A 21,213-nucleotide genomic window follows, 5' to 3' on the forward strand; every position below is an offset into this window, starting at 1 on the left:
TTCCTGGCTCACAAAGTGATGAGATCAGTAATCTTATAATTAGCAGGCGCTCGTCTATTTAAATCAATAGATTTGCACTGGTGGACATTTTAATGTGATCATATGTTATTATTTTCCAATTGCATATTTAGAGAAAATCCTTTCTAGTTTTTTATTTATGAAATAACAATAGGAAAACACAATACATATTTAATTTTTTTTCCATCAAGTAACTAGCTTAAAAAAAATATTTGTATTAACTAGATAGTAAACTGCATTGGATGTGGTTTTTGATATGCTAGATGTACATATATTCAAATTAATTGTAGTAAATGGTGGCAAATTTATTAATCAACCCTTAAAGATGAATCAAGCACACAAATATTAACACAAGATGCATTTTTTTATACATCTGTTCATGAAACAAGGCTATATACCTTTATCTCACATAAAGATATCATCTTTCATTAAGGGGTGTATCCAGTTACCCCTAATAAAACAAGATATTTTTTCCCAATGTTTCACTTGTTTTTTTTTAATCAAGTTATCCAATTATATCAGTGGTTCCCAACCCTGGTCCTCAAGTACCCCCAACAGTGCACGTTTTCCGGGTCACCCAGCAGGTGCGCTCATTATTCAGGCACATTTTAAAAGATCCACAGGTGCAGCTAATTATGTCAATTGTGATTCTATGTGGAGACCTGGAAAACGTGCACTGTTGGGGGTACTTGAGGACGAGGGCTGGGAACCACTGAATTAGATCATTCAATAAAAGGCACATTTTCATCCAAAAACACACAGGTTCAATAAAACCTGTGTGTTTTAAGGGAAACGGGCTGCTTTCTGGAAATTTGCATGTGCCAGCTTACTGTATCAGGGATAATAAGATAGCCCCAAGTGAGAAAATAACCTGAAGTCAACTATCACAGACCTTATGAAGAAATAAATTGAGGATCATGTCAAGTTGGATGCAAGGGTGTCTAAATAAGAAACTGTAAATTATGTAAATAAAAATAGGTACTTATGTAATATCTGGGCGCCCGATTTTTTCATCACATTGCATCGCATGCAATATAGTGGTATAAAATTCATGTGATGCGATTTTTCATTGTAAAGACCCGATTTTTAATTGTATAGTCACCCATGGGTGATATCATACCTCCACTATCCAACTACGCATGGAGTTGATTTTATATAGTGTGGCGAGCGCAGCGAGCCACCGAGCCCGAAGCATGGTGAGTGGACGCAGAATACATGTAAAGTAATCCGCTGCCGCTCGCCACGCTTCGGGCTCGGTGGCTCGCTGCGCACACCACACTATATAAAATCAACTCTGTGCGTAGTTGGATAGTGGGAGTATGAAATCACCCATGGTTGACTATACAATTAAAAATCGGGTCTTTACAATGAAAAATCGCATCGCATCGCATGCCTTTAGTAGTGGCATGCAATGAAAAAATCGGGTGCCCAGATAATACAGAAGTACCTAAAAATACTTAAAATTCAGAGTCAGAAGCATAAAGTATGTATCTAGTTGGTTGCATATGCACTAGTGTAAACAAGAGAGGGAGGAGACCTGCGCTAGAGATGTGATCAACTGAACCCACACTATGCAGTATGTAATGCAGATAAATGTACCACAATCCTAAAACAGGAAATGGAGAAAGGATTATGCATAAAAATATTTTAATAAAACACACTATATGGATAATGGTCATAATGCCAGTTACAATGTGCAGTGGAAAAAAGGAAAACATGGATAATGAGGGCTGTAATGTGACAGTTCCACAGGGCTGCAAGTGTGAGGGAAAGAGTCAGTTCTCATCAGGGGTGGTATAAGGAAGTCTGGAAAGGCAGACACAGTCACTAGATGAAAAAAACATGGGATGGTGGTGTGAGGTGCAGGGATCCCGTCCCCTCCGCACCTCTCACCTGTGTGTAGTGAAAAAGTCCCCCTGAGGGTCCTGGTCTGTCCCACAATGTCATGCAGTTCTTCTTGCTCTAGATGTGGCTCGGTCCGCGTGGCAGCTGCACGCCAAGCCCGGCACCACAGTGCAGAGCGAGACGTGACTTCCGGGTAGTGATATCACTTGGCGTCCCAGACTCGGCCTAGCTCTGTGGACTCTACTCCCTGCCGGGAAGAGATTTGGTAATGGTAAGGTGTGGATGGACATGTCTCCAATGCATATCGACCTCAAGGTCATCTTCAGGCAGAAAGTCAAAGCTGTTTGTGAGGATGGGAGATGTTATATGGCTTCACTGTATGGGAGTGGCCGGTTTCTTTGCTTCCATCTTAGTTGTGGGTTATCTACCCTTAATCTGTAGGTTACAGATCGTCTGTGTAAGGGACTTGGACATGAGGCGAGTTATATTTGCTAGAAAAAACTAAATAAAAATCCCAAGTATGTTCGTAAAGGTTTCTACGACTGGTGCTTGCATAGATATCCATGGCTTGTTATATGTGTGTGAGATCTTGCGGGCATCTTTGTTAAGAGTAAAATGCCCTTAACGTCACATCTGTGTCCCTGATATGTATTACAACATATCAGGATGCATTATTTTAACTTCATATAGAGAAGGTTTTAGCACTTGTTTGATATTATGGCTATCATTGGCTTATATTTGCATTGATATCCAATTATTCTCAATGTGTGAGATCTATGCAGCCATCTTTGTTATGGGTGAGATGCCCTTAAAGTCATATATACATACAAGATATGTATTAAAATTTTGGACATATCAAGGTGTATTCTGTGTTCTTTCATATTATGAAGGTAGAGATTTTCAGGGTGCCCATATTCAATTAGCACCATTGCTTATCTGCATAATAATGGAGCTAGGCCTCTGGTGTAGTATTTATGCCCTTATTTTAGAAGGATGATCTATCATTGTTGTACATACGACCAACTTTTGGGTGTGTAAAGAACATTATACAGAATGGAGTGCTTATCTTTGTTTATAAAGCACAAGTTTCACCCCATAGCCTGGTGCATGGGGGGACTCATATAAGGGTCTAATGAGGGAGGTAGTAACTGCTGATTGCCCTCACTTCATTATCTATGTTGAGGCCTCTAGGTATTAGTGGTTGGGAGTAGAGTTGGGAGTAGAGCCCACAAACAGGCAGACAAGGGGGAGGGATTGTCATACTAAGTACCCAGGATTACAATTCAGAATCCAAAAGGATCCTATCAGACTGCAATACTTATGAAATATTACTCACAAACCCAACATCTACATTCCAACAAGAATTAAGGACCTTTATCAAAGAAGGAAAAGAAAAGGGTATACTTAATGACATTTTTTTTAGACAATCCCAACCCAGTCATTCCAGCATTTTACCATTTACTGAAAATACACAAAAATGCACAAAGACCACCTGGACCCCATATAGTTTTGGGCATAAACTCATTCACATCCAACCTCTCCCAGTATATAGATAGATTTCTCCAACCCCATGTTCACAGACAACAGTCGTACATCAGAGATACCACTGAAATACTGAGGACCTTAGAAACAACCACATGGCATGATTAGTTTTGGTTATGCACTAGTGATGTGACCTCATTATATTAGATCACAAACAGGGGACATAAGCCATAGACAAATATCTAAAGCAGGACATCACATTACCCTCAGACCAAATACAATTCATCACAGATTGTATTAAACATTTTTTAGAGCACAACTACAGTATTTATGGTTTGGGGAAAATTTCTTCAGAGAGACCCCAGGCACGGCAATGGGCACCAGATTCGCCCCAAGTTACGCCAACTTATTCATGAGCTCGTGGGAAGATGATAACATCTGGTCAATGGCAAGCTTGGTGCTCTGGTGCTGATACATTGATGACATCCTTTTCATTTGGCATGGCACAGAGAGTAGACAAGACATTCTTATAGCAAATTAACATCAATGGCCAGACATAAACTTCCTGGATATTACAATCTTTATCCAAGACAACAAAATGAACAGGAAGGTATAAACTCGTAGATGTTAATAGTTACATCCTGTCATCAAGTGGGCATCACCCAAACTGGCTATCCAGTATTCCAACCAGCCAATTTTAGATGGTCAGGGGCAAATGTTCAAGCATCTTAGATTATCAAACTCAAGCTAAACACTTAAGTTCACAGTTCCTTGAGTAGGGCTACGATAAGATCAAAGTACAACAAGTATACAAAAAAGTAGAACCGATGGACAGAACATCTCCTCACATACAAGTCCAAATCCAAAGATGACAGTGAAAAATGTAAACTATCTTTCATAACAAAATACAACAATGACAATAGGCTTTTTCCAGAAAATACTCGTAATCATTGGCCTATCCTTTTATAAGATGAAATGCTAGGAGATATCCTACCAATAAAACCAAATATCATCTACAAGAAATCCACGGATTTAAAGCAACACATACTGTAGTCAAGTGAAGACCACAGTTCTACCCCAACAGAATAAAGGATTCTTCTACTGTGGATCCTGCAAATAATGCAACAGCAACAAAAAAGACAAACAAGATAGAAAAATTTGACTCTACAGTCACCATGGAGGAATTTAGAATCCTAGAACACATAACATGCAACAATATGGGGGTTATATATCTAGCCAGCTGCCCATGCAGCCTACAATATGTGAGAAGGACAATCAGAAAACTAGAAGTGAGATTTGCAGAACACATGCAAAACCTGACCAAAGGGTTAGAGAGACACAGCCTGTTGAAACACTTTAAGGATGTACATGACAGCAACCCCAAATCCCTTACAGTCATCGGGATCAAAATAGTTTACAAAAACTGGAGGGGTGGGGATTTAATCAAGTGCATTAATACTGAGGAACTGAAATGGATATTCCAGCTCACAACACTAATACCTAGAGGCAACAACATAGATAACAATTTTTTTCCCCTGAAGAAGACCTTAAGAGATCAATACGCATTGGAGACATTTCCATACACACCCCCTACACTGCACCTTACCATCACCAAATCTCCTCCCAGCTGGGAGAAGAGCCCACAGAGCTGAGTCAGCAATGTTGGGGGATGTCAGTCTCAAGATACCACTACCCGGAAGTCGCGTCTCGCTCTGCGCTGTGAAGCTTTGCTCAGTGTGCAGCTGCCACAGTGACCAAGCCGCGGCTGGCATATAGGGGTTCTACCAGCGCTCAAATAACTGCTGTACGAAGGGGCTGCTGAGTTATGAGCCTTCCTAGCTCAAGATTTAGCTTTAGTAGTAGAGTATGGATTAATTGAGCTCACCTTCTAACAACCTCCTCTGTGTGTATTACAAGGGTTGTTTTGATGTGCCCTTATGTGAGTGCAGGATAAGAGATGGCTCAGTGACCGTGTGCCCAATGAGATAACCGAATGACAAAAAACCTATGTACTGTGGAAATGGTATAAGCCCCACACTCACCTTCTAATGTTATTAATGAGAGTGCAACTAACTATTGCTAGTGTGGGGGTTAATGATAGGAGGTATACAATATTGTGATGCAAAAGTGGAGTTTATTTACAATTGCAATATCATACAATAGATGTGAAGCTGCATGGATGCACACTTGCCAAGGGGGGGAGGGGAGGGGGGAAGGGGTAGGTACACGGTTTGTGGACCTCACAGTAGTCCCAGTAGATCAGCTCTCACTGATATGTGTCTGCTAATTACTGGTACTGTGGTACTGCTTGGACATGAGTCTGGGTGGGTAATGTTCATATATCTGTGTTTGGGCAATGCACAGATAGGGGAGGGGATAGAAGAGCAAGTCTCTGTGAAATGTCCGGGGGGGGTCAAGGTGAGTGCGTGAATGGCACCGGGGGCTGGCATCCCTAACCCAGCCGGTGGTGCATTGCACACTTACCCAATACCCTGTAGGCCGGTGTTATCCAGATGTACCTCCCCGCGAGTTCCTGATGTCTTCACCGGCTCCCGCGCTGATGGCAGGTCTGCCGGCTATGATTCCACACTGCTGCAGCTACTGCCGCCATCACTTCTTGGTTTGGCTGGAGAGCGTCGGCCGGGAGTGACAGGGTAGTAGGAGCGATGTGCGCTCGACTCCCTGCTGGGACGGGAGGAGACTTGGTGAAGGCTGGATGCAGACTTATGTGAACTTGTGCTGTTGTGGTGGATATGTATCCAACGCGTTTCAGCCGCTGTGCGGTCTTTGTCAAGCCGCAGCTGGAGCAAGAAGAACTGCATGACATCGTGGGACAGACCAGGACCCTCAGGAGGACTTTTTCACTACACACAGGTGAGAGGTGCACTGCGGAGGGGACGGGACGCACCACCACCCTCTGTTTTTTTTTCCATCTAGTGACTGTGTCTGCGCTTGCAGACTTCTTTATACCACCACCGAGAAGAACTGACTCTTTACCTCACACTTGCAGCCCTGTGGGGCTGGCACGTTACAGCCCTCATTATCCCTGTTTTCCTTTTTTTCACTGCACGTTATAACGGGCACTTTATGGATAATCCATAGTTTATTAATATATTTTACGCATTATCCTTTCTCCATTTCCTGTTTTAGGATTGTGTACCTTTATCTGCATTACGTACTGCATAGTGTGGGTTCAATTCATCACATCTCTAACTCAGATGTCCTCCCCCCTAGTTTACATTATGGTTTGGAGACCAACAGCATTGTGCCAGATCCCATTAAGTGAGCACCCACTCTAAAAGAAAAGCATATGCACTAGGTTTATGTCTCAACCCCCCCCCCATTTCTGTTTCTCCAAATTTATAGAGGCACAATCATCAGATCTGCCTATCAGTTTCAGGCATACACAGAACAAATTAGATACTACAGCAAATGGGCATACACCTAACTGATCTATCTATCTATCTAAAATATTGTGTGAATATTGAAGTGGGGGTATGAAAAAGCTAAGAATGTTGTTCAGCGTGCGCCGCAGGCGCATGCACTCTAGAAAATGGGTGTGGTCATGTAAAAGGGGGCGTGGTCACACAAAGCTAGAGGAGTGGCTTCATCACAATAGTGGTGTGGCCATGAATGCCACAGACCATAATACGCAAAGCACATGATGCCATACACTGTAATACACCACACACCATAATGCCCATTACACATGACGCAACACGCCATAATGCCCATTACATATTATACTACACAATGGAATGCCCACTACACATGGCGCAACACACCGTAATGCCCATTACATATTATACCACACACTGTAATGCCCATTATACATGACACGGATTCAGTATTGAATCCCGGCGGTCGAGATCCCGGCGTTCAGAATCCCGACGCCGGAATCCCGACAGCCGAAATGCCGACAAGGGGGGGACGTGGATCACCCCCCCTTGTGGGCTCGCTGCGCTCGCCACGCAGCGGGCCCGGTGCCTCGCTACGCTCGGCACACTAATTTATTCTCCGTCCAGGGGTGTCGTGGACACCCCAGGAGGGAGAAAGTGTCGGCATTTCGGCGGTCGGGATTCCGGCGTCGGGATTCTGAACGCCAGGATCCCGACCGCCGGGATTGTAACTGCATCCCCATGACACAACACACCATAATTCCCATTACACATTGTACCACACAATGGAATGCCCATTACACATGACGCAACACACTGTAATGCCCATTACATATTATACCACACACTGTAATGCCCATTACACATGATGCAACACACCGTAATTCCCATTACACATTATACCACACAACGGAATGCCCATTACACATGACGCAACACACCGTAATGCCCATTACACATGACGCTACACACTGTAATACCATTTACACATTGAGCCACATACCTTAATGCCCATTATACATTATGGCACACACTGTGATGCCCATTACATAATATGCCATGTAAGTGCCACTTACCCACATGCTCATTGCTAGTAGTTTATTTCACAATGCCAGAGACTTCCTGCTTGATGTCAGGGGCTTCAGGCCCGATGCCAAGAGGGTTCCATTCTTGTTACCACAGGGGATAACATGCTGGTTGCCAAGAGGGTTTCATGCTTGTTACTATGAGGTATTACATGCTCGTTGCCAAGGGGGTTTATTCTCACGGTGATAGCTGCCACAATGAAAGCGCCGCGGCCACCTGGTCACCCGGCAGACTGTAGCTGCTGGCACCCAGCGATAGGGATAGGGTGGGGAGATGACAGGCTGGGCCGGGGGTCAGGGTGCATAATATGCCTTGAGTAGCATGGCTGGGATCCCCTGATGATTTTTTTCTCCCTTCCCTGCAGCAGAGATTGAGGAGATTCTGCAGCCATTCACTGCAGCACACAGGAGACTGGCACCCGGCGATAGCGATAGGGTGGGGAGATGACAGGGGGTCAGGGTGCATTGTGCCCCCTACTGTCATTTATTTATTTATTTAAGCTCCGCCGTGGCTGCCCACCCACCAAGAGAATGGCAGTGAGGTGACAGTCAGGTGACAGCCAGCAGAGAGTGCAAAGTGGTGAACTGCCCATGCCCGGCAGTCTTCAGAGCGGGTTGCGGATATTTGAAATCTAGCGCAGTAAGAATGTCAGCCAATCAGTGGTCTCGCAACCCAGCATGAGATTTCAAATAGCCGCAACCGGCTGAAGGCTGCCGGGCATGGGCAGTTCACTGCTCTACACTCTCTGCACTGAAGACAGCCAGCCAGCATGGGCAGTTCGCAGCTCTCTGCCGGCTGTCACTTCTCTGCCATTCTCTAGGTGGGTGGATGGGTGGGCGGCTGCTACGGAGCTAAAATAAATAAATGACAGTGGGGGCACGATGCATCCTGACCCCCAGCCCAGCCTGTCATCTCCCCACCTTTCTCTATCGCCGGGTGACAGCAGCTACACAGTCTCCTCTGTGCTACAGTGAATGGCCGTGGAATCTCCATCTCTGCTGCAGAGAGGGGAGAAAAAAAAAAGTTCAGTGCTCGAAGTGCCGGTATGTCATACAGTTGTATACCAGCCCACTTTGAGCACTGTCTATATATAGATATAGATATATAGATTTAGATATATATAGATATATATATATATAGATATATACTGTATATATCTATATATATAAATATAGATATATACAGTAGATAGATAGATAGATAGATAGATAGATAGATAGATAGATAGATAGATACTGTATATATAGTTTGGCTGGTCAGCTCAGCACTCTCCTCAAAGAATACAAAATAATACAGCTCCGTGGGTGCCCTCTGTGTGGGGAACTAAAACAACCAGTAACTTGGAACAGCTCAAGCAAGCTGCAACCTTTTATTAGGCTGCAATAACTGTCGGGACAGAGGTTTCAAAGTGTAGGATGTAAGTTGAATGTGCTACTATGTCATCATTAACAATTCATAATACAGTAGCTACACAATGATGAATAATAAGAGTGAACTGGTTTGAATTTACTAGGTTCTTAACGTCAACATTATATATTTGTTGTTCAGCTATCCAAAACAGTGACATGAAGGAGCCAATAATATGCCATGACATTTTGAGATCTGGGTAAATGTGCATCTAATAATAATACATCTAATAATAATATGAATAATACACATTAAACTTGTAAATGTATATTCTATAAAGATGGTGGAAATTTTAATTATTGCCATCCAATTTGTCATATAGGAAGTGATTGTTATGCCTCAGCAGCCATTGTTCATCATGACTGCATTGAGTAAAGACTCACTTCTGCAGCTCTCCAGAGTTCTCTGGTAATTTGCACAAAAACCCTTTAACATTACTATTCCCTGCTTTAAAAACATATTTTAATATCGGGTATGTACCTCATAACTAAGTACACACTTTTTCTTGGGAAGCTTATTTTTTACTATGTTTATGTGCAAATATCTCCCGCTGCTAATTCTTCAGTTGACTAGGAACAAGCTGCTGTACAAAAGTCATTATTTTGCTTGTGACAATAACCAGTAAAGTGTTCTTCGCAATATTGTTACTGTGGGGTGACTTTTGACAATGTTGGAATTATCCCTGTTTGCATAATATAACAGATTATGTAAATTACAATGTCAGTACACCATTATCCTGGATCATATTTAACATTCGATATGTGCCTGGGGCAGCAGAAGCTGAGAAGTGATTCAAGGTTTCACCAGCATGTATGTCGTTTTCTTTCATGAGCAAAGAAAATTCAGCTAAGGCTATGACAAATATCAACTGCTGTCAGATAAATTGCGTTCAAGAGACCTAAATGAACTAGTTTTTGTGAGGTTTATGATCAGTTTGGATTTTGTGGTATGTACTGCAGTTAACTAGTAATAATACCACTTGTACATTGTTGCACAAAAGTGAGGCTAACATAGAATATATAGCAGATAACCAAGCTTCTCAAGAACTCCACATAGCTACAAAGCTTAAACAGATATTACAATGTGATTCTATAAGGTCAAATTGTATTATTGTGACTAAAACCACCCACTTTGTCAAGTAGGATTTAATGTTAGAAAAGTGTACATGTTTTATTTTATTTGGTCGACCAACAATATAAGAAAATTAATTGTGTTAGATTTACTCACGGCTGACTGACAATTATTATCATGAACAAAATTAAAATGATGTTAAAAATACTGGCAGCAGTCTCTTTTCTAGTATTTGCACATGATACAAATTTGAAGGTGGACCTATATAAAATGAGAGACAGGGCATTAACATAGCAAATGAGGTTTAAAGTGGGTACATGCATCTATCTCACAACCAGGGCTTGGCTCCCAGTGTTAACACTTAAAAATGTGCCCTCCCCATAGACATTTGTCATGTGTGAATCCAAAATATGGGTGTGAACTCACTTCAGTGGGTGTGACCACAAAGGAAAAAACTACCTTCCACTAACACAGTAGCGACCTCTTATGCCATATTACGCCACACACATTAATGCCCCATATACCATATTTTTCCCCACACAGTAATGACCCATGCACCATAATATGCCAATCACAGTGATGCCCCTTGCACAATATTACAGTATGTCCCACACAGTTATGCCCCATGATCATAATATGCCCTCACAGTGATGCTCCTTGCCCCAATGTATGCCCCACTCAGTAGGTATGGCCTCTTGCATCAAATAATGCCCAATACAGTAGTGCTGCTGACACCATATAATGCCACACACAGTAATGCCCATTACATTTATGCCAGATTACCTTCTCATTGTCAGAAGTTTCATATTACTGTAGTCCTGGGACTGTTGCACTGTTCACATCCTACATCCTCCACCAGTGTCTGGCTTGGCTTCCAGGAGTCTGTGTGTCCCGGGACCCCCCCCCCCCCAGTTTCCTGCACGGCAATCCAGCCAGGCGAATCATCTGAGGGATATCGAGCAGACCCTGTTCCAGCAGCGTGAGCAGCTTTGCCTTTTGGCTTGTATATCTCAAACCTTGTGGTACCCAGTCCACAGCATTAATACACTCGGTACAAGGCTATACTGTGATGTACCTGGGCTATTGTTTTTTACCCTATAAAAAATGCTTTTAATGCACTATGGAGCGCACCCTTCTTTCTCTTGTTGCCTATATACATATATATATATATATATATATATATATATATATATACTGCAAATAATGTTTGGCGGGGGGCACTCATAGCCTTGTTGAAGCCAGATACTGAACTGAAAAAAAGTGCTTTAATGAAGATCTAACATTATGGGGCCCTCGTCCCCTTCGTCAGGATCCTGGGGACAGGGGCCCCAAAATGTTGAGTCTTTATTAAAGCACTTTTTTCAGTTCAGTATCTGGCTTCAACAAGTCTCTAAATGCCGCCCGCCAAACATTATATGCAGTATTCAGGGCAAACTTTGCCATACCTGAGGGCACCGGAGCTAGCTAGTCCCAGGGGACCCCAGAGTGCTACAGCACAGCCACAGCATATATATATATATATATATATGTACAGGAAGGTGGACGGCACTCAAAAGATTTCAACAATATCAATAAGACATCAGACTGGTGATTTCAATTGCCAACGTTTCAAATCTTATTAAAGATTTTTAGTCTACGACAGTTAACATATAATACAGTTTTACATTTATACCTTATAACAAGACAGTGCAATTCCCGCAGTCCTGCCACCGCACACCCGCTATCCATACCTAATAACGTCTCTCCGCCTCTAAAATCTCCGTCATTGGAATGCAGAGTATCAGGAAATATGCGTTCCACTCGTGTTAGACACTGCTACTGCCGCTTGCAGCGTCACAATCCGGTGATTGGAGTTAAGGGGCACCAGTTGGAATCGCTGTGTGTGTGTACGGCGTTGGGATATCTGGAGAAAAATAACATTTTATTAAAGTGAAACACAACAATTAATAAAATCAATGTTAAAAAATGTATCAAAGAACTGGATTACCATGTAAGAAGTGTTTAAGGTGAATAATGTATAAAGTACAAATTTCAGCATTAATGTGCTATCTATACAGGCCGAAGGGAAAATATTTCCTTTATGGGGACATCAGTCAGTATATACTGGACAAATGCCAGTTATTTATGTAGGGATATTGGCCCAGATAAAATTTATTAAAAAAAGCTTTTTATATATATATACCTCTCCACTCCCGATGACTATAATCAGATAAGCTCACGATTTTATGTCAAATGTACGGGTCCATCTACTGTTTCTGTTTTTATTTATTATGCGTATTGTTTGGAAATAAATGTGTTTTATAAAAACAATATTACGCTATCAGCTTTCCCCTTTGTTGGGAGTTCTTTGGTTTTAAGGGCCTTTATACCAAGCCTGATGGGAACTACACCTGGACAGAGCTAACCCCAGTGTGAGTCCATCTCTTTTTAAAACTCTCTTTTTTATCACAGGGTGATTACACGTGTGATACCAATAACAGCCACAAGGTGGCGTTGTTCACCTTTTTAAGTATTTTCTCATGCACTAAGCACTTTAGAGAAAAACAGCACTTTTTTGCACAGATTTATATATATTCTTTCACTGAAACCCTGATATCATCCTTTTATACAAACGCGTGAACATCTCCACGCCTCCAGCGGATTCTGGAAGGAGAAAGGGATGAATATCTGGGAGTGAAAGACACCACTACACGTGAATTTGCTTATTTGTTGCGGTACGCACATAGAAAATATATTAAGGATTGTCACAGTTTTATTCCTTGTCAGCACTGAAGGCGCAGAAGTTTTACCACCAAATAGATGTTTTTTCTGGTCCTAAGGGAATTAGGCCATTTTGAAAACTTTTGCTGACACAGTATATATTCTGGAGTGTTGACAATACCACTTGTATATATTATTGTTAAATTTGTCACATATATTAATCACTAAGTGAGGGATAGCGCTGTTTGTGCACCACACAGTATATATATATATTTTAAGTATTGCCAAAATATTCATGATTGGAAAAATACTTATGCTCAAAAATCAATATTATTGGAAACATGTCCCAATCACAATCTAGATGACTCAAGAAAATGCACAAAAAAATCAAACAACAAAAGACACTCATCAAAACATTATTGGTATTAATGAAAAGGGGTCCAAGATATTTGTTCGTTCAGTCCTCTAGGGGCCACCGTGTCTAATTTTGTGATCCAAAGAGTTTCTTTCTGCAACAATAACTTGGCTCTGTCTCCTCATCTTTTGGGCACTTCAACCTGATCGATGATCGTGTATCTCAATTGCGCCAAGGATTGTCTTGCCAACTTAAAATGCTTTGCCATCGGCTGATTGACTTCTTTCCCATCAAGTACAGTATTTGTCGAATTGCATGTCGATGTTGATTAGCTCTTTCCCTGAAGATGCAAACAGTTTTCCCAATGTATGCTAGGCCACAAGGGCACTTAATGATGTAAATTACAAATTTGCTCAGACAGTTCAACACATGCCGTATGGGTATCTTCTGTCCTGAATGGGGATGGGTTATGAAGGGCCCAGTCTCTAAATAACTGCATGTGCTGCAGCCTATGCACTTATAGCATCCATTTCTTTTAGTCATGAAGTGTTCACTAGCAGATTTTTTTGCAGTTACATCATTCTTGGGCAACCCGTCTTTTAGATTTTTCCTCTCTTCTGACAGTTGAGGATACGAGTTTTCTTGAAACATGGGAGACTGGGGTCTAATGCTAAAATGGGCCATGCGGTTTTGATGGTTTTGCTTATTACCTCACTGACTGTAGTATGATAATTTACAAAGGGTAAGATCTTCTGAGTCTTTTTGGGTTTGGTCTTTAAACTCACTTCCCTTGGCAACATTAGAGCTTTGTTCTTAGCAATAAGGAGATCTTATAATTGATACCCCCTCTGTAAAAACTTAGTGATGAGCTCATCCATCTGTTTGACCGCTTTTATCTCGTTACTGGTGATTTTCCTTACTTACCTTACCTTAAGAACTGTGAGTATGGATGGTGACTGTTGTAATGAAGTAATGTGTTCATGTCGGTTGGTTTGACATACATGTCTTCTCAATCCATCGTCCTCTCTGGTTATTAGGACATCTAGAAAATGGATCTGGTGGAAACTACACTCATAGGTGAATTTAATTGTTGAGTCCATTGTGTTAACAGTTGACATCTCTTGTTCAAATTCCAATTGCATTCCCAACCAGAAGAGGATGATGTAATTGATGAAACGTTTATAAAATAATATCCAATGTTGTTCGGATTGTTCAAAAATACCCTCTTTTCGACATTTAACATATGGGCATTGGCGTATGCCGGGGCTGCATTGCTGCACATAGCGCATCCCATTTTTTGTAGGAAGTACTCGCCATTGAAATAAAATAAATTCCTGGTAGGGTTTTTTCAAGTAACAGGATCAGAAATTCGATGGAATGGCCCTGATATTGGATGTTATCTGTGAGTAGGCTTCTGACAGAGTCTAATCCCTTTTTATGGGGTATGTTCGTATACAGACTAGTCACATCGATGCAGCATAGCAATACATCTGTGGGTGTAATGGTCCTAATTGCTGTAAAATAATGAAGAATTTGTTGTATGTTTCAGATAGGTTGTTTCTGCCTGAATTACAGGTTGCAGCCAGTGGTCGACATACTTGGCTATGACGCAAAATAGTGAATTTCCTGCAGAAATTATGGGGCATCCTGGAGGACAGGTCAAACTTTTATGAATTTTTGGTAGACTATACAGGAGGGGTACTATAGGAAATTTTTGTACCAACGTCTCCTTGGTGGTCTTGTCGATGATCTTATCAAAAAGTGCCTGTTCCAGGATGTCGTCAATTTCTGCTTTATATGCCAATGAGGGGTCTCCAGGTATTTCCTCATATACCATGATGTTACTTAACTGTTTGTAGATTTCTGAGGTGTAGTCTTCAATGTTTTGAAGGACAATTGCCCCGCCCTTATCGGCTGAGCGTATTCTAAGTGAGTTGTTTTCGCTCAGACTTTTCAAGGCTTGAAATTCTTCTTTATTCAAATTGTTCACCACTTTGTCGGCATCCTTGGTTCCTCTGGATACTGTTGATTCCAGCATCCAACTGTAATACTTCAATGAGGGTTTGAACGTGTGTGGTTCAAAAGATTATGTCGGCCTAAAGGGATGTGTGTTAATGGTGCTTTCTGGATTAGAATGGTTCATGAAATGTTCCTTTAGCTTTAAATTTCGTAAATGTCTACTTGTGTCGATTTTCCAGTCAATTTCTTTAAAGTGATTTGTTGGAACAAAGGATAATCCTCTATTCTATAAGACTTTTTGTTCAGTTTCAGACAAGACATGATTGGAGAGATTGACCACCAAATTCACTTCTTGTATTTGCGACCTGGCCTTCCTCTCGTTTTGGCCGCCCCTGCGCGTGTATTGCCGCCTGCTCCGGTGCGGGTGACTACTCCTAAAGGGGGTCTTGATGTCATTCTATTGTTTGTATTTTCACCTTCCTGTACATATCTTTGATCGTCCACTTGGACCCTCAAGGAAAGGAATATGTATATATACATATATAGAGGTAGAGTAGGTGCGGCACTCGTACATAAATCTAAAAGAGACTCTGAAAAGCAATTGGCAACGTTTCAGTTTAATAAAAACAGTTTTCAAGACAAATACAGTGAACAAAAGAACATACCTTTATACCTCCATTTGTATAACAGAGAGCCAGGAAGCGGCGTGCAGTGCCACTGTGTGCATCGTTAGGTGCTCAGAGATGACGTCACCACCCTGCTACAGCAAGCCGGCTGTGGTCTCAGAGCGCCGTAGCTATGGTGATTGTAAACAACATTTCAATAAAGCACGGAACTGGAAAAAAATAGCAAAATAACATTTTATATAATAAGCTGGCATGTTAACAATAATAAAGTTACAAATGCTTGCTAGCAGACATATTGATAATAAAAATTCGAAATCTGAGCTGGCATTAGCGAAAACATGCATATGAAATGTTCTCATTTAGTCCTTTAGGTGCTATAACTTCAAGCTTAATAATCCAACTGGATTCACACTTTATAAAGAGGCAGGGACCGGTAACACTATAGCGGATTGAATTAAGAGGATGCTTGAGCTGCATAAAATGTCTTGCGACCGGCTGTTCACTTGAGCCGGTGGCCAGTGCATTGCAAATAGCGGAGCAGTGTGCAAACATGTGATCTTTAAATATGCCCTCTGTTTTGCCAACATAAGAAAGACTACAGGGGCAGATTATTTGATATACAATGTAACAGGAGTCACAATTTATGCAGAATAGAAATGCGTTTTCCCGTATGAGGATGGTTAAAAAATGATCCTGCAGTTATAAACTGGCATGTCACACAACCACAACGTGTACATCCTGTAGAGGTGTTAGTTGGATAAGATGCAGACAAATTATTGAAAGTGGTAGGTTTAACACGGGACAGGTTGGTTTAAACCAACCAGTCTTTAAGGTTTTTGCCCCTAGAATAACAAGGCATTAGAGATTTGGTGGCAAATGGAAGTTGGGGATCAGAGGCGACAATGGGTCAATGTTTCTTAGATATGTTATTAATTTTGGGTGACAATTGGTTATATTTGTTGACCCACGGCAATCGATCTCCTACTGATTTACATTCCTTTCTGGTAAACAAATCATATCGGGATAGGTCCAATGCTTTGTGCTTTGCCTCTTCAAGTAGATTACGACGATAACCCCGGTCCTCACGTTTTTTAATGAGAGCCTGTATTTGTGATATGGCCAGGGCCGGTGCAAGGCACCAGAGCGCCCCAGGCGAGTCGGGGTGGAGGCGCCCCGGTGCCGGGGGGCGGTGGTGGTGGTACCTGTGTAAAAAACTTGAGGTGCCGGCGTCCCTGCAGTGCCGGAGCGGGCAGGGGTGTCCGTGCTGCGGGGGTCCCTGCGGCGCTGTCATTGTGTATAAAGCTGGCGGCGGCCGGCGGGGTCCCTGCAGAGAATAGAAAATAACTAGCACTTCTCGTGCTGCCGCGCGCATAGTGCTAGTTATTTTCTATTCACTGCAGGGACCCCGCCGGCCGCCGCCAGCTTTATACACAATGACAGCGCCGCAGGGACCCCCACGGCACGGACACCCCTGCCCGCTCCAGCACTGCAGGGACGCCGGCGCCGCAAGTTTTTTACACAGTTCGCTAACCCTCCATGCTGGGGGTGATGGGCAAACTGCCGCCCTCCAGGTGCAGGCGCCCTAGGCAAATGCCTAGAGCTGCCTAGTGGTGGCACCGGCCCTGGATATGGCTATTGCCCGGTTGCTGTTGATCCGCAATATGTGTATCATTTGCGAATACGGTAGGCCTCTCTTTAAACTGACTGGATGACAACTTGACATGGATAAAGGCTGATTACTGTCAGTGGGCTTTCTAAAAAATGTAGTAGAAATGATGCTGTCAGAAATGGATACCGCAACATCTAAAAATGAATAAGTTCTGTACTCAATGTACAAGTGAACTTAATAGGACTGGGTGACAGATTGTGGTTGTCAGTAAGTGACCTAAATGAATCTTCCGAGGAAGACCATAAAACAAATAGGTCATCTATATAACGTCCCAGGAAAAGAAAATTATGCATGACATCAGGCTTGCTATTAAAGACTTCATATTCAATAGAATACATGACTATATTGGCATAGCTCGGGGCTGCGCTAGAACCCATTGCCTAGCCCCGAGCTTGCAAATAGTACTGTCTGACGAAAATAAATAAATTATTGCACAAACCATCTCTAATAATTCTACAATAACATCAACCTGTTCAGTGTTAAATGAGAACCTCTTGGTTGCATTCAGTCCAAAGTCTTGGGGTATCGAGGTATACAGACTCACGACATTTAAGCCAACGAGCCAACATGGTGATTTTATACTGTTAATGTTTTGCAATTTTGACAAGAAATGACCAGTGTCCAGAATAAAACTAGGTTCCCCCTGAATCAACAGCTGGAGGATGGAATCTGACAAAAATAGCTGTAGGTTGAAAGAAGGAGACACGGGCAGCTATAATTGGACAGCATGGCGGTGAAGTACAGTTCTTGTGAATTTTTGGCAAGGTATAAAAAATAGGGGTTAATGGGAAATCTGGATTGAGTGAATGAGCAGTATCAGAAGAAATCAGATCCACTTGTATTGCACGTTGAAGGATGTTTTGAAGAGTCCTCTTGAAATGGGGAGTAGGGTCTCGGGGAATTGGTGTATATACCGGCATATCCGAAAGTAGGAATTCAGCTTCTTTACGATAATCGCCAATATCCTGGAGAACGATGCCTTCCCCTTTATCCGCCTCGCAGATTATCAAATTCTGGTTGGAAGACAAGGTTTTTAGTGCATGCCATTCTAGTGGAGTGAGATTCGGATGGAGCTCTGGCAGTGGATACGTGATGTTATGCACCTCTTGTACCACCAATCTAGTGTAATTCTTTATACTTGAATTGTTCGATAAAAGTACAAAATTAGAGGGTGCACAAAATTGTTGTAGGCATGTAGGTGTAGAGTTATTGTCATCATTCTTTTCTTTTGCAGGTTGGTGTGCAAAAAATTATTTACATTTTAAGCTCCTTTGTAATTATTATTTTTTCAATATTCCATTGAAAATTATTGAAGAGAAGCGAAGGAACAAAAGAAAGTCCTTTTGACAAAATCCTCTCCTGACACTGCAAGTTCTAACACAGACCAAGAAAGTGCCCGTTCATTGGCCACCCCTTTAGGGGTCACTTCTTTAAAAAGAAGAGGACGTCCCCGTGCAGATTTACGTGCCAAGGTGGCCAGAAGAGGAAACAGTACCCGGGCAAGAAAGCCCCCGATAGCGCAGAATCTATCATATTTAATCTGTCTTCATACGATCTATCACCAAGTGAAGAACGTTTTTTGTCAAATATTACCATACTATCACCCAGCCGCTTTTCAGCATTGAGAGCAATGACCTCCTGCCCTGGACACATAATAACAGGAAGCAACAAGTGTTGCTTTTAAGCCAAACCTTGATCAATTCAGTTTAGGAAACCTGAACTGGATCTAATTTTTCTGCTGCTGCTACTCTAAAACCTGGACTGGATCTTCCACATTACCCTCATGTTAGAATATGCTGACCCTGTCACACACTATATATATATATAAAAACGTGTATATGGATTTATCCACATTGTTTGCCTATTAACTGTGCAACTGTGCTCCCTACTTTCCCCCTCTCTAAAAGTATTTATCTTGATAGATGGGTCTGCTTCCGCACCCCATACACCTTTTTTTTTTTTTTTTTTTTTTTTTTTTTTCCAGTCTACAGTACTGTATGTTATGCACCATTAGGACTGCCAATCTCCTTATGAAATTCTTATTGTGAAAACCTTATTCCCCTATACAATACGGGTAGACAATCTGTAAATATCCCCCTATTAAGTTTGCTACAAACCACATACTGAGAAGTATGTTGTTATATACCGCTTGGGCCAGTAACCCATTCACAAATTCTGCCACTAGAAATAACATATCAATATACACTTGTATTTTACAACGGACCAATATCTATCATTATTTAGAACTGACGGTTACGTAAAAAAGGACATCAGCTGAAGGGGCGTTATATTGTGCTCCAAGTTCTGGTATGTACGCCCACGATTATACTCTTCAATATGACTGAGATCACACCATCGAAACCAAATATGGTCGTGATTACCAAAACTCTTATGAATCCATCTTGTTATAGAAAAAATTGTATATTATGCTATACGTGACAGATTGTCTTAGCGGTTATATATTGGTCGCTGTGTCTATAGGAGACTCAATCAAAATATCTATTGATGCTATATTAAATTTCCAGAAATTGCTGCCATCCATTGAGTGGACCAGCACAGGACTGGTAGACCATATCACCATCCAAAGCACTCACCCAAGAGTGTACTTCTACATTTACATACGCAATCGAGGTTTAAAAAGCTTATCGGTATGTGCACTGTTTTAACAAACCCTTCTCACTGAGGTAAACTTGGGATGTTCCGGTCTGTACCCCTTTAGTCCCACGTTGAGTATCATTCACCATCTCGTCCTCCTCCTTCTCCTCCTCTCGATCTCCTTATTTGATTCCTCCCTCCTGCTTTTCATGTTCAGAAACCACTCTTTGAAAACTTTTTTAAAAAAATTATTATCATTATGTTTATGGCATTATTTCACCATTTTTTAGATCTTGGTGTACTACCCCTGAAGAAGTCCCTAGGGGACGAAACGCGTAGGGTTTCTCATATGATCATGTTGCACCTGTGATTGAAGTCTTGTACTGAACCACGAAATTGATTACAGATGATTTCAAGACTTGTACATTTTAAATTGTTTTATTGTAAAAAATAAATTTTCTGTATTTTTACAAATTGTGGACTGGTGAAACCACCCTTTGAGCGCACCTCTATATCCTTCTTCCCTATTCTTCACATCAGACTCCCATTAGCGGCGGGGTCTTTAGAGTAGTGCTGCCCACCTACAAGCGCAGGACGGGGCCACAACCCTTCTTTCTCATATATATATATATATATATATATATATATATATATATTACAAGAAAATATGCACATTTAACATAGTTAAACCCTAGTCGCCGCCCCCCCCCCTTTTGTTTAAATCTATTGATGATCAAGTGTTATTGGCAGCCCTACTATATGACTGAGACAGGCTGTGTAGGTGTCTTTCTCAGAGTACTTTATTTTATACAGTACAAATGTTTTTGTATTTATCTAACTGAGATGGCATTTGTTACTATAGGTTCTATTTACTCAAGTATATGACAATGTTATTAGAATGTTTGTACATGGTGTGGAATATTGACATCTGCTGTCCTCTCTTATTATGTAATTTACCCTGGTATTGTTCCCAGTAAGAAAAACATATTATTAGATTTATCA

General features: G+C 41.6%; 1 protein-coding gene across 1 annotated transcript in view; it reads left to right on the top strand.

The window, feature by feature from the left end:
• LOC146074345 (dynein axonemal heavy chain 3-like) overlaps positions 1-21,213 on the top strand; it is a 1,013,923-nt gene that overhangs the window by 538,078 nt on the left and 454,632 nt on the right.

The sequence above is a fragment of the Crinia signifera genome, chromosome 4 (assembly GCF_055691185.1).
Source record: "Crinia signifera chromosome 4, ASM5569118v1, whole genome shotgun sequence".
NCBI classification, from domain to species: domain Eukaryota; kingdom Metazoa; phylum Chordata; class Amphibia; order Anura; family Myobatrachidae; genus Crinia; species Crinia signifera.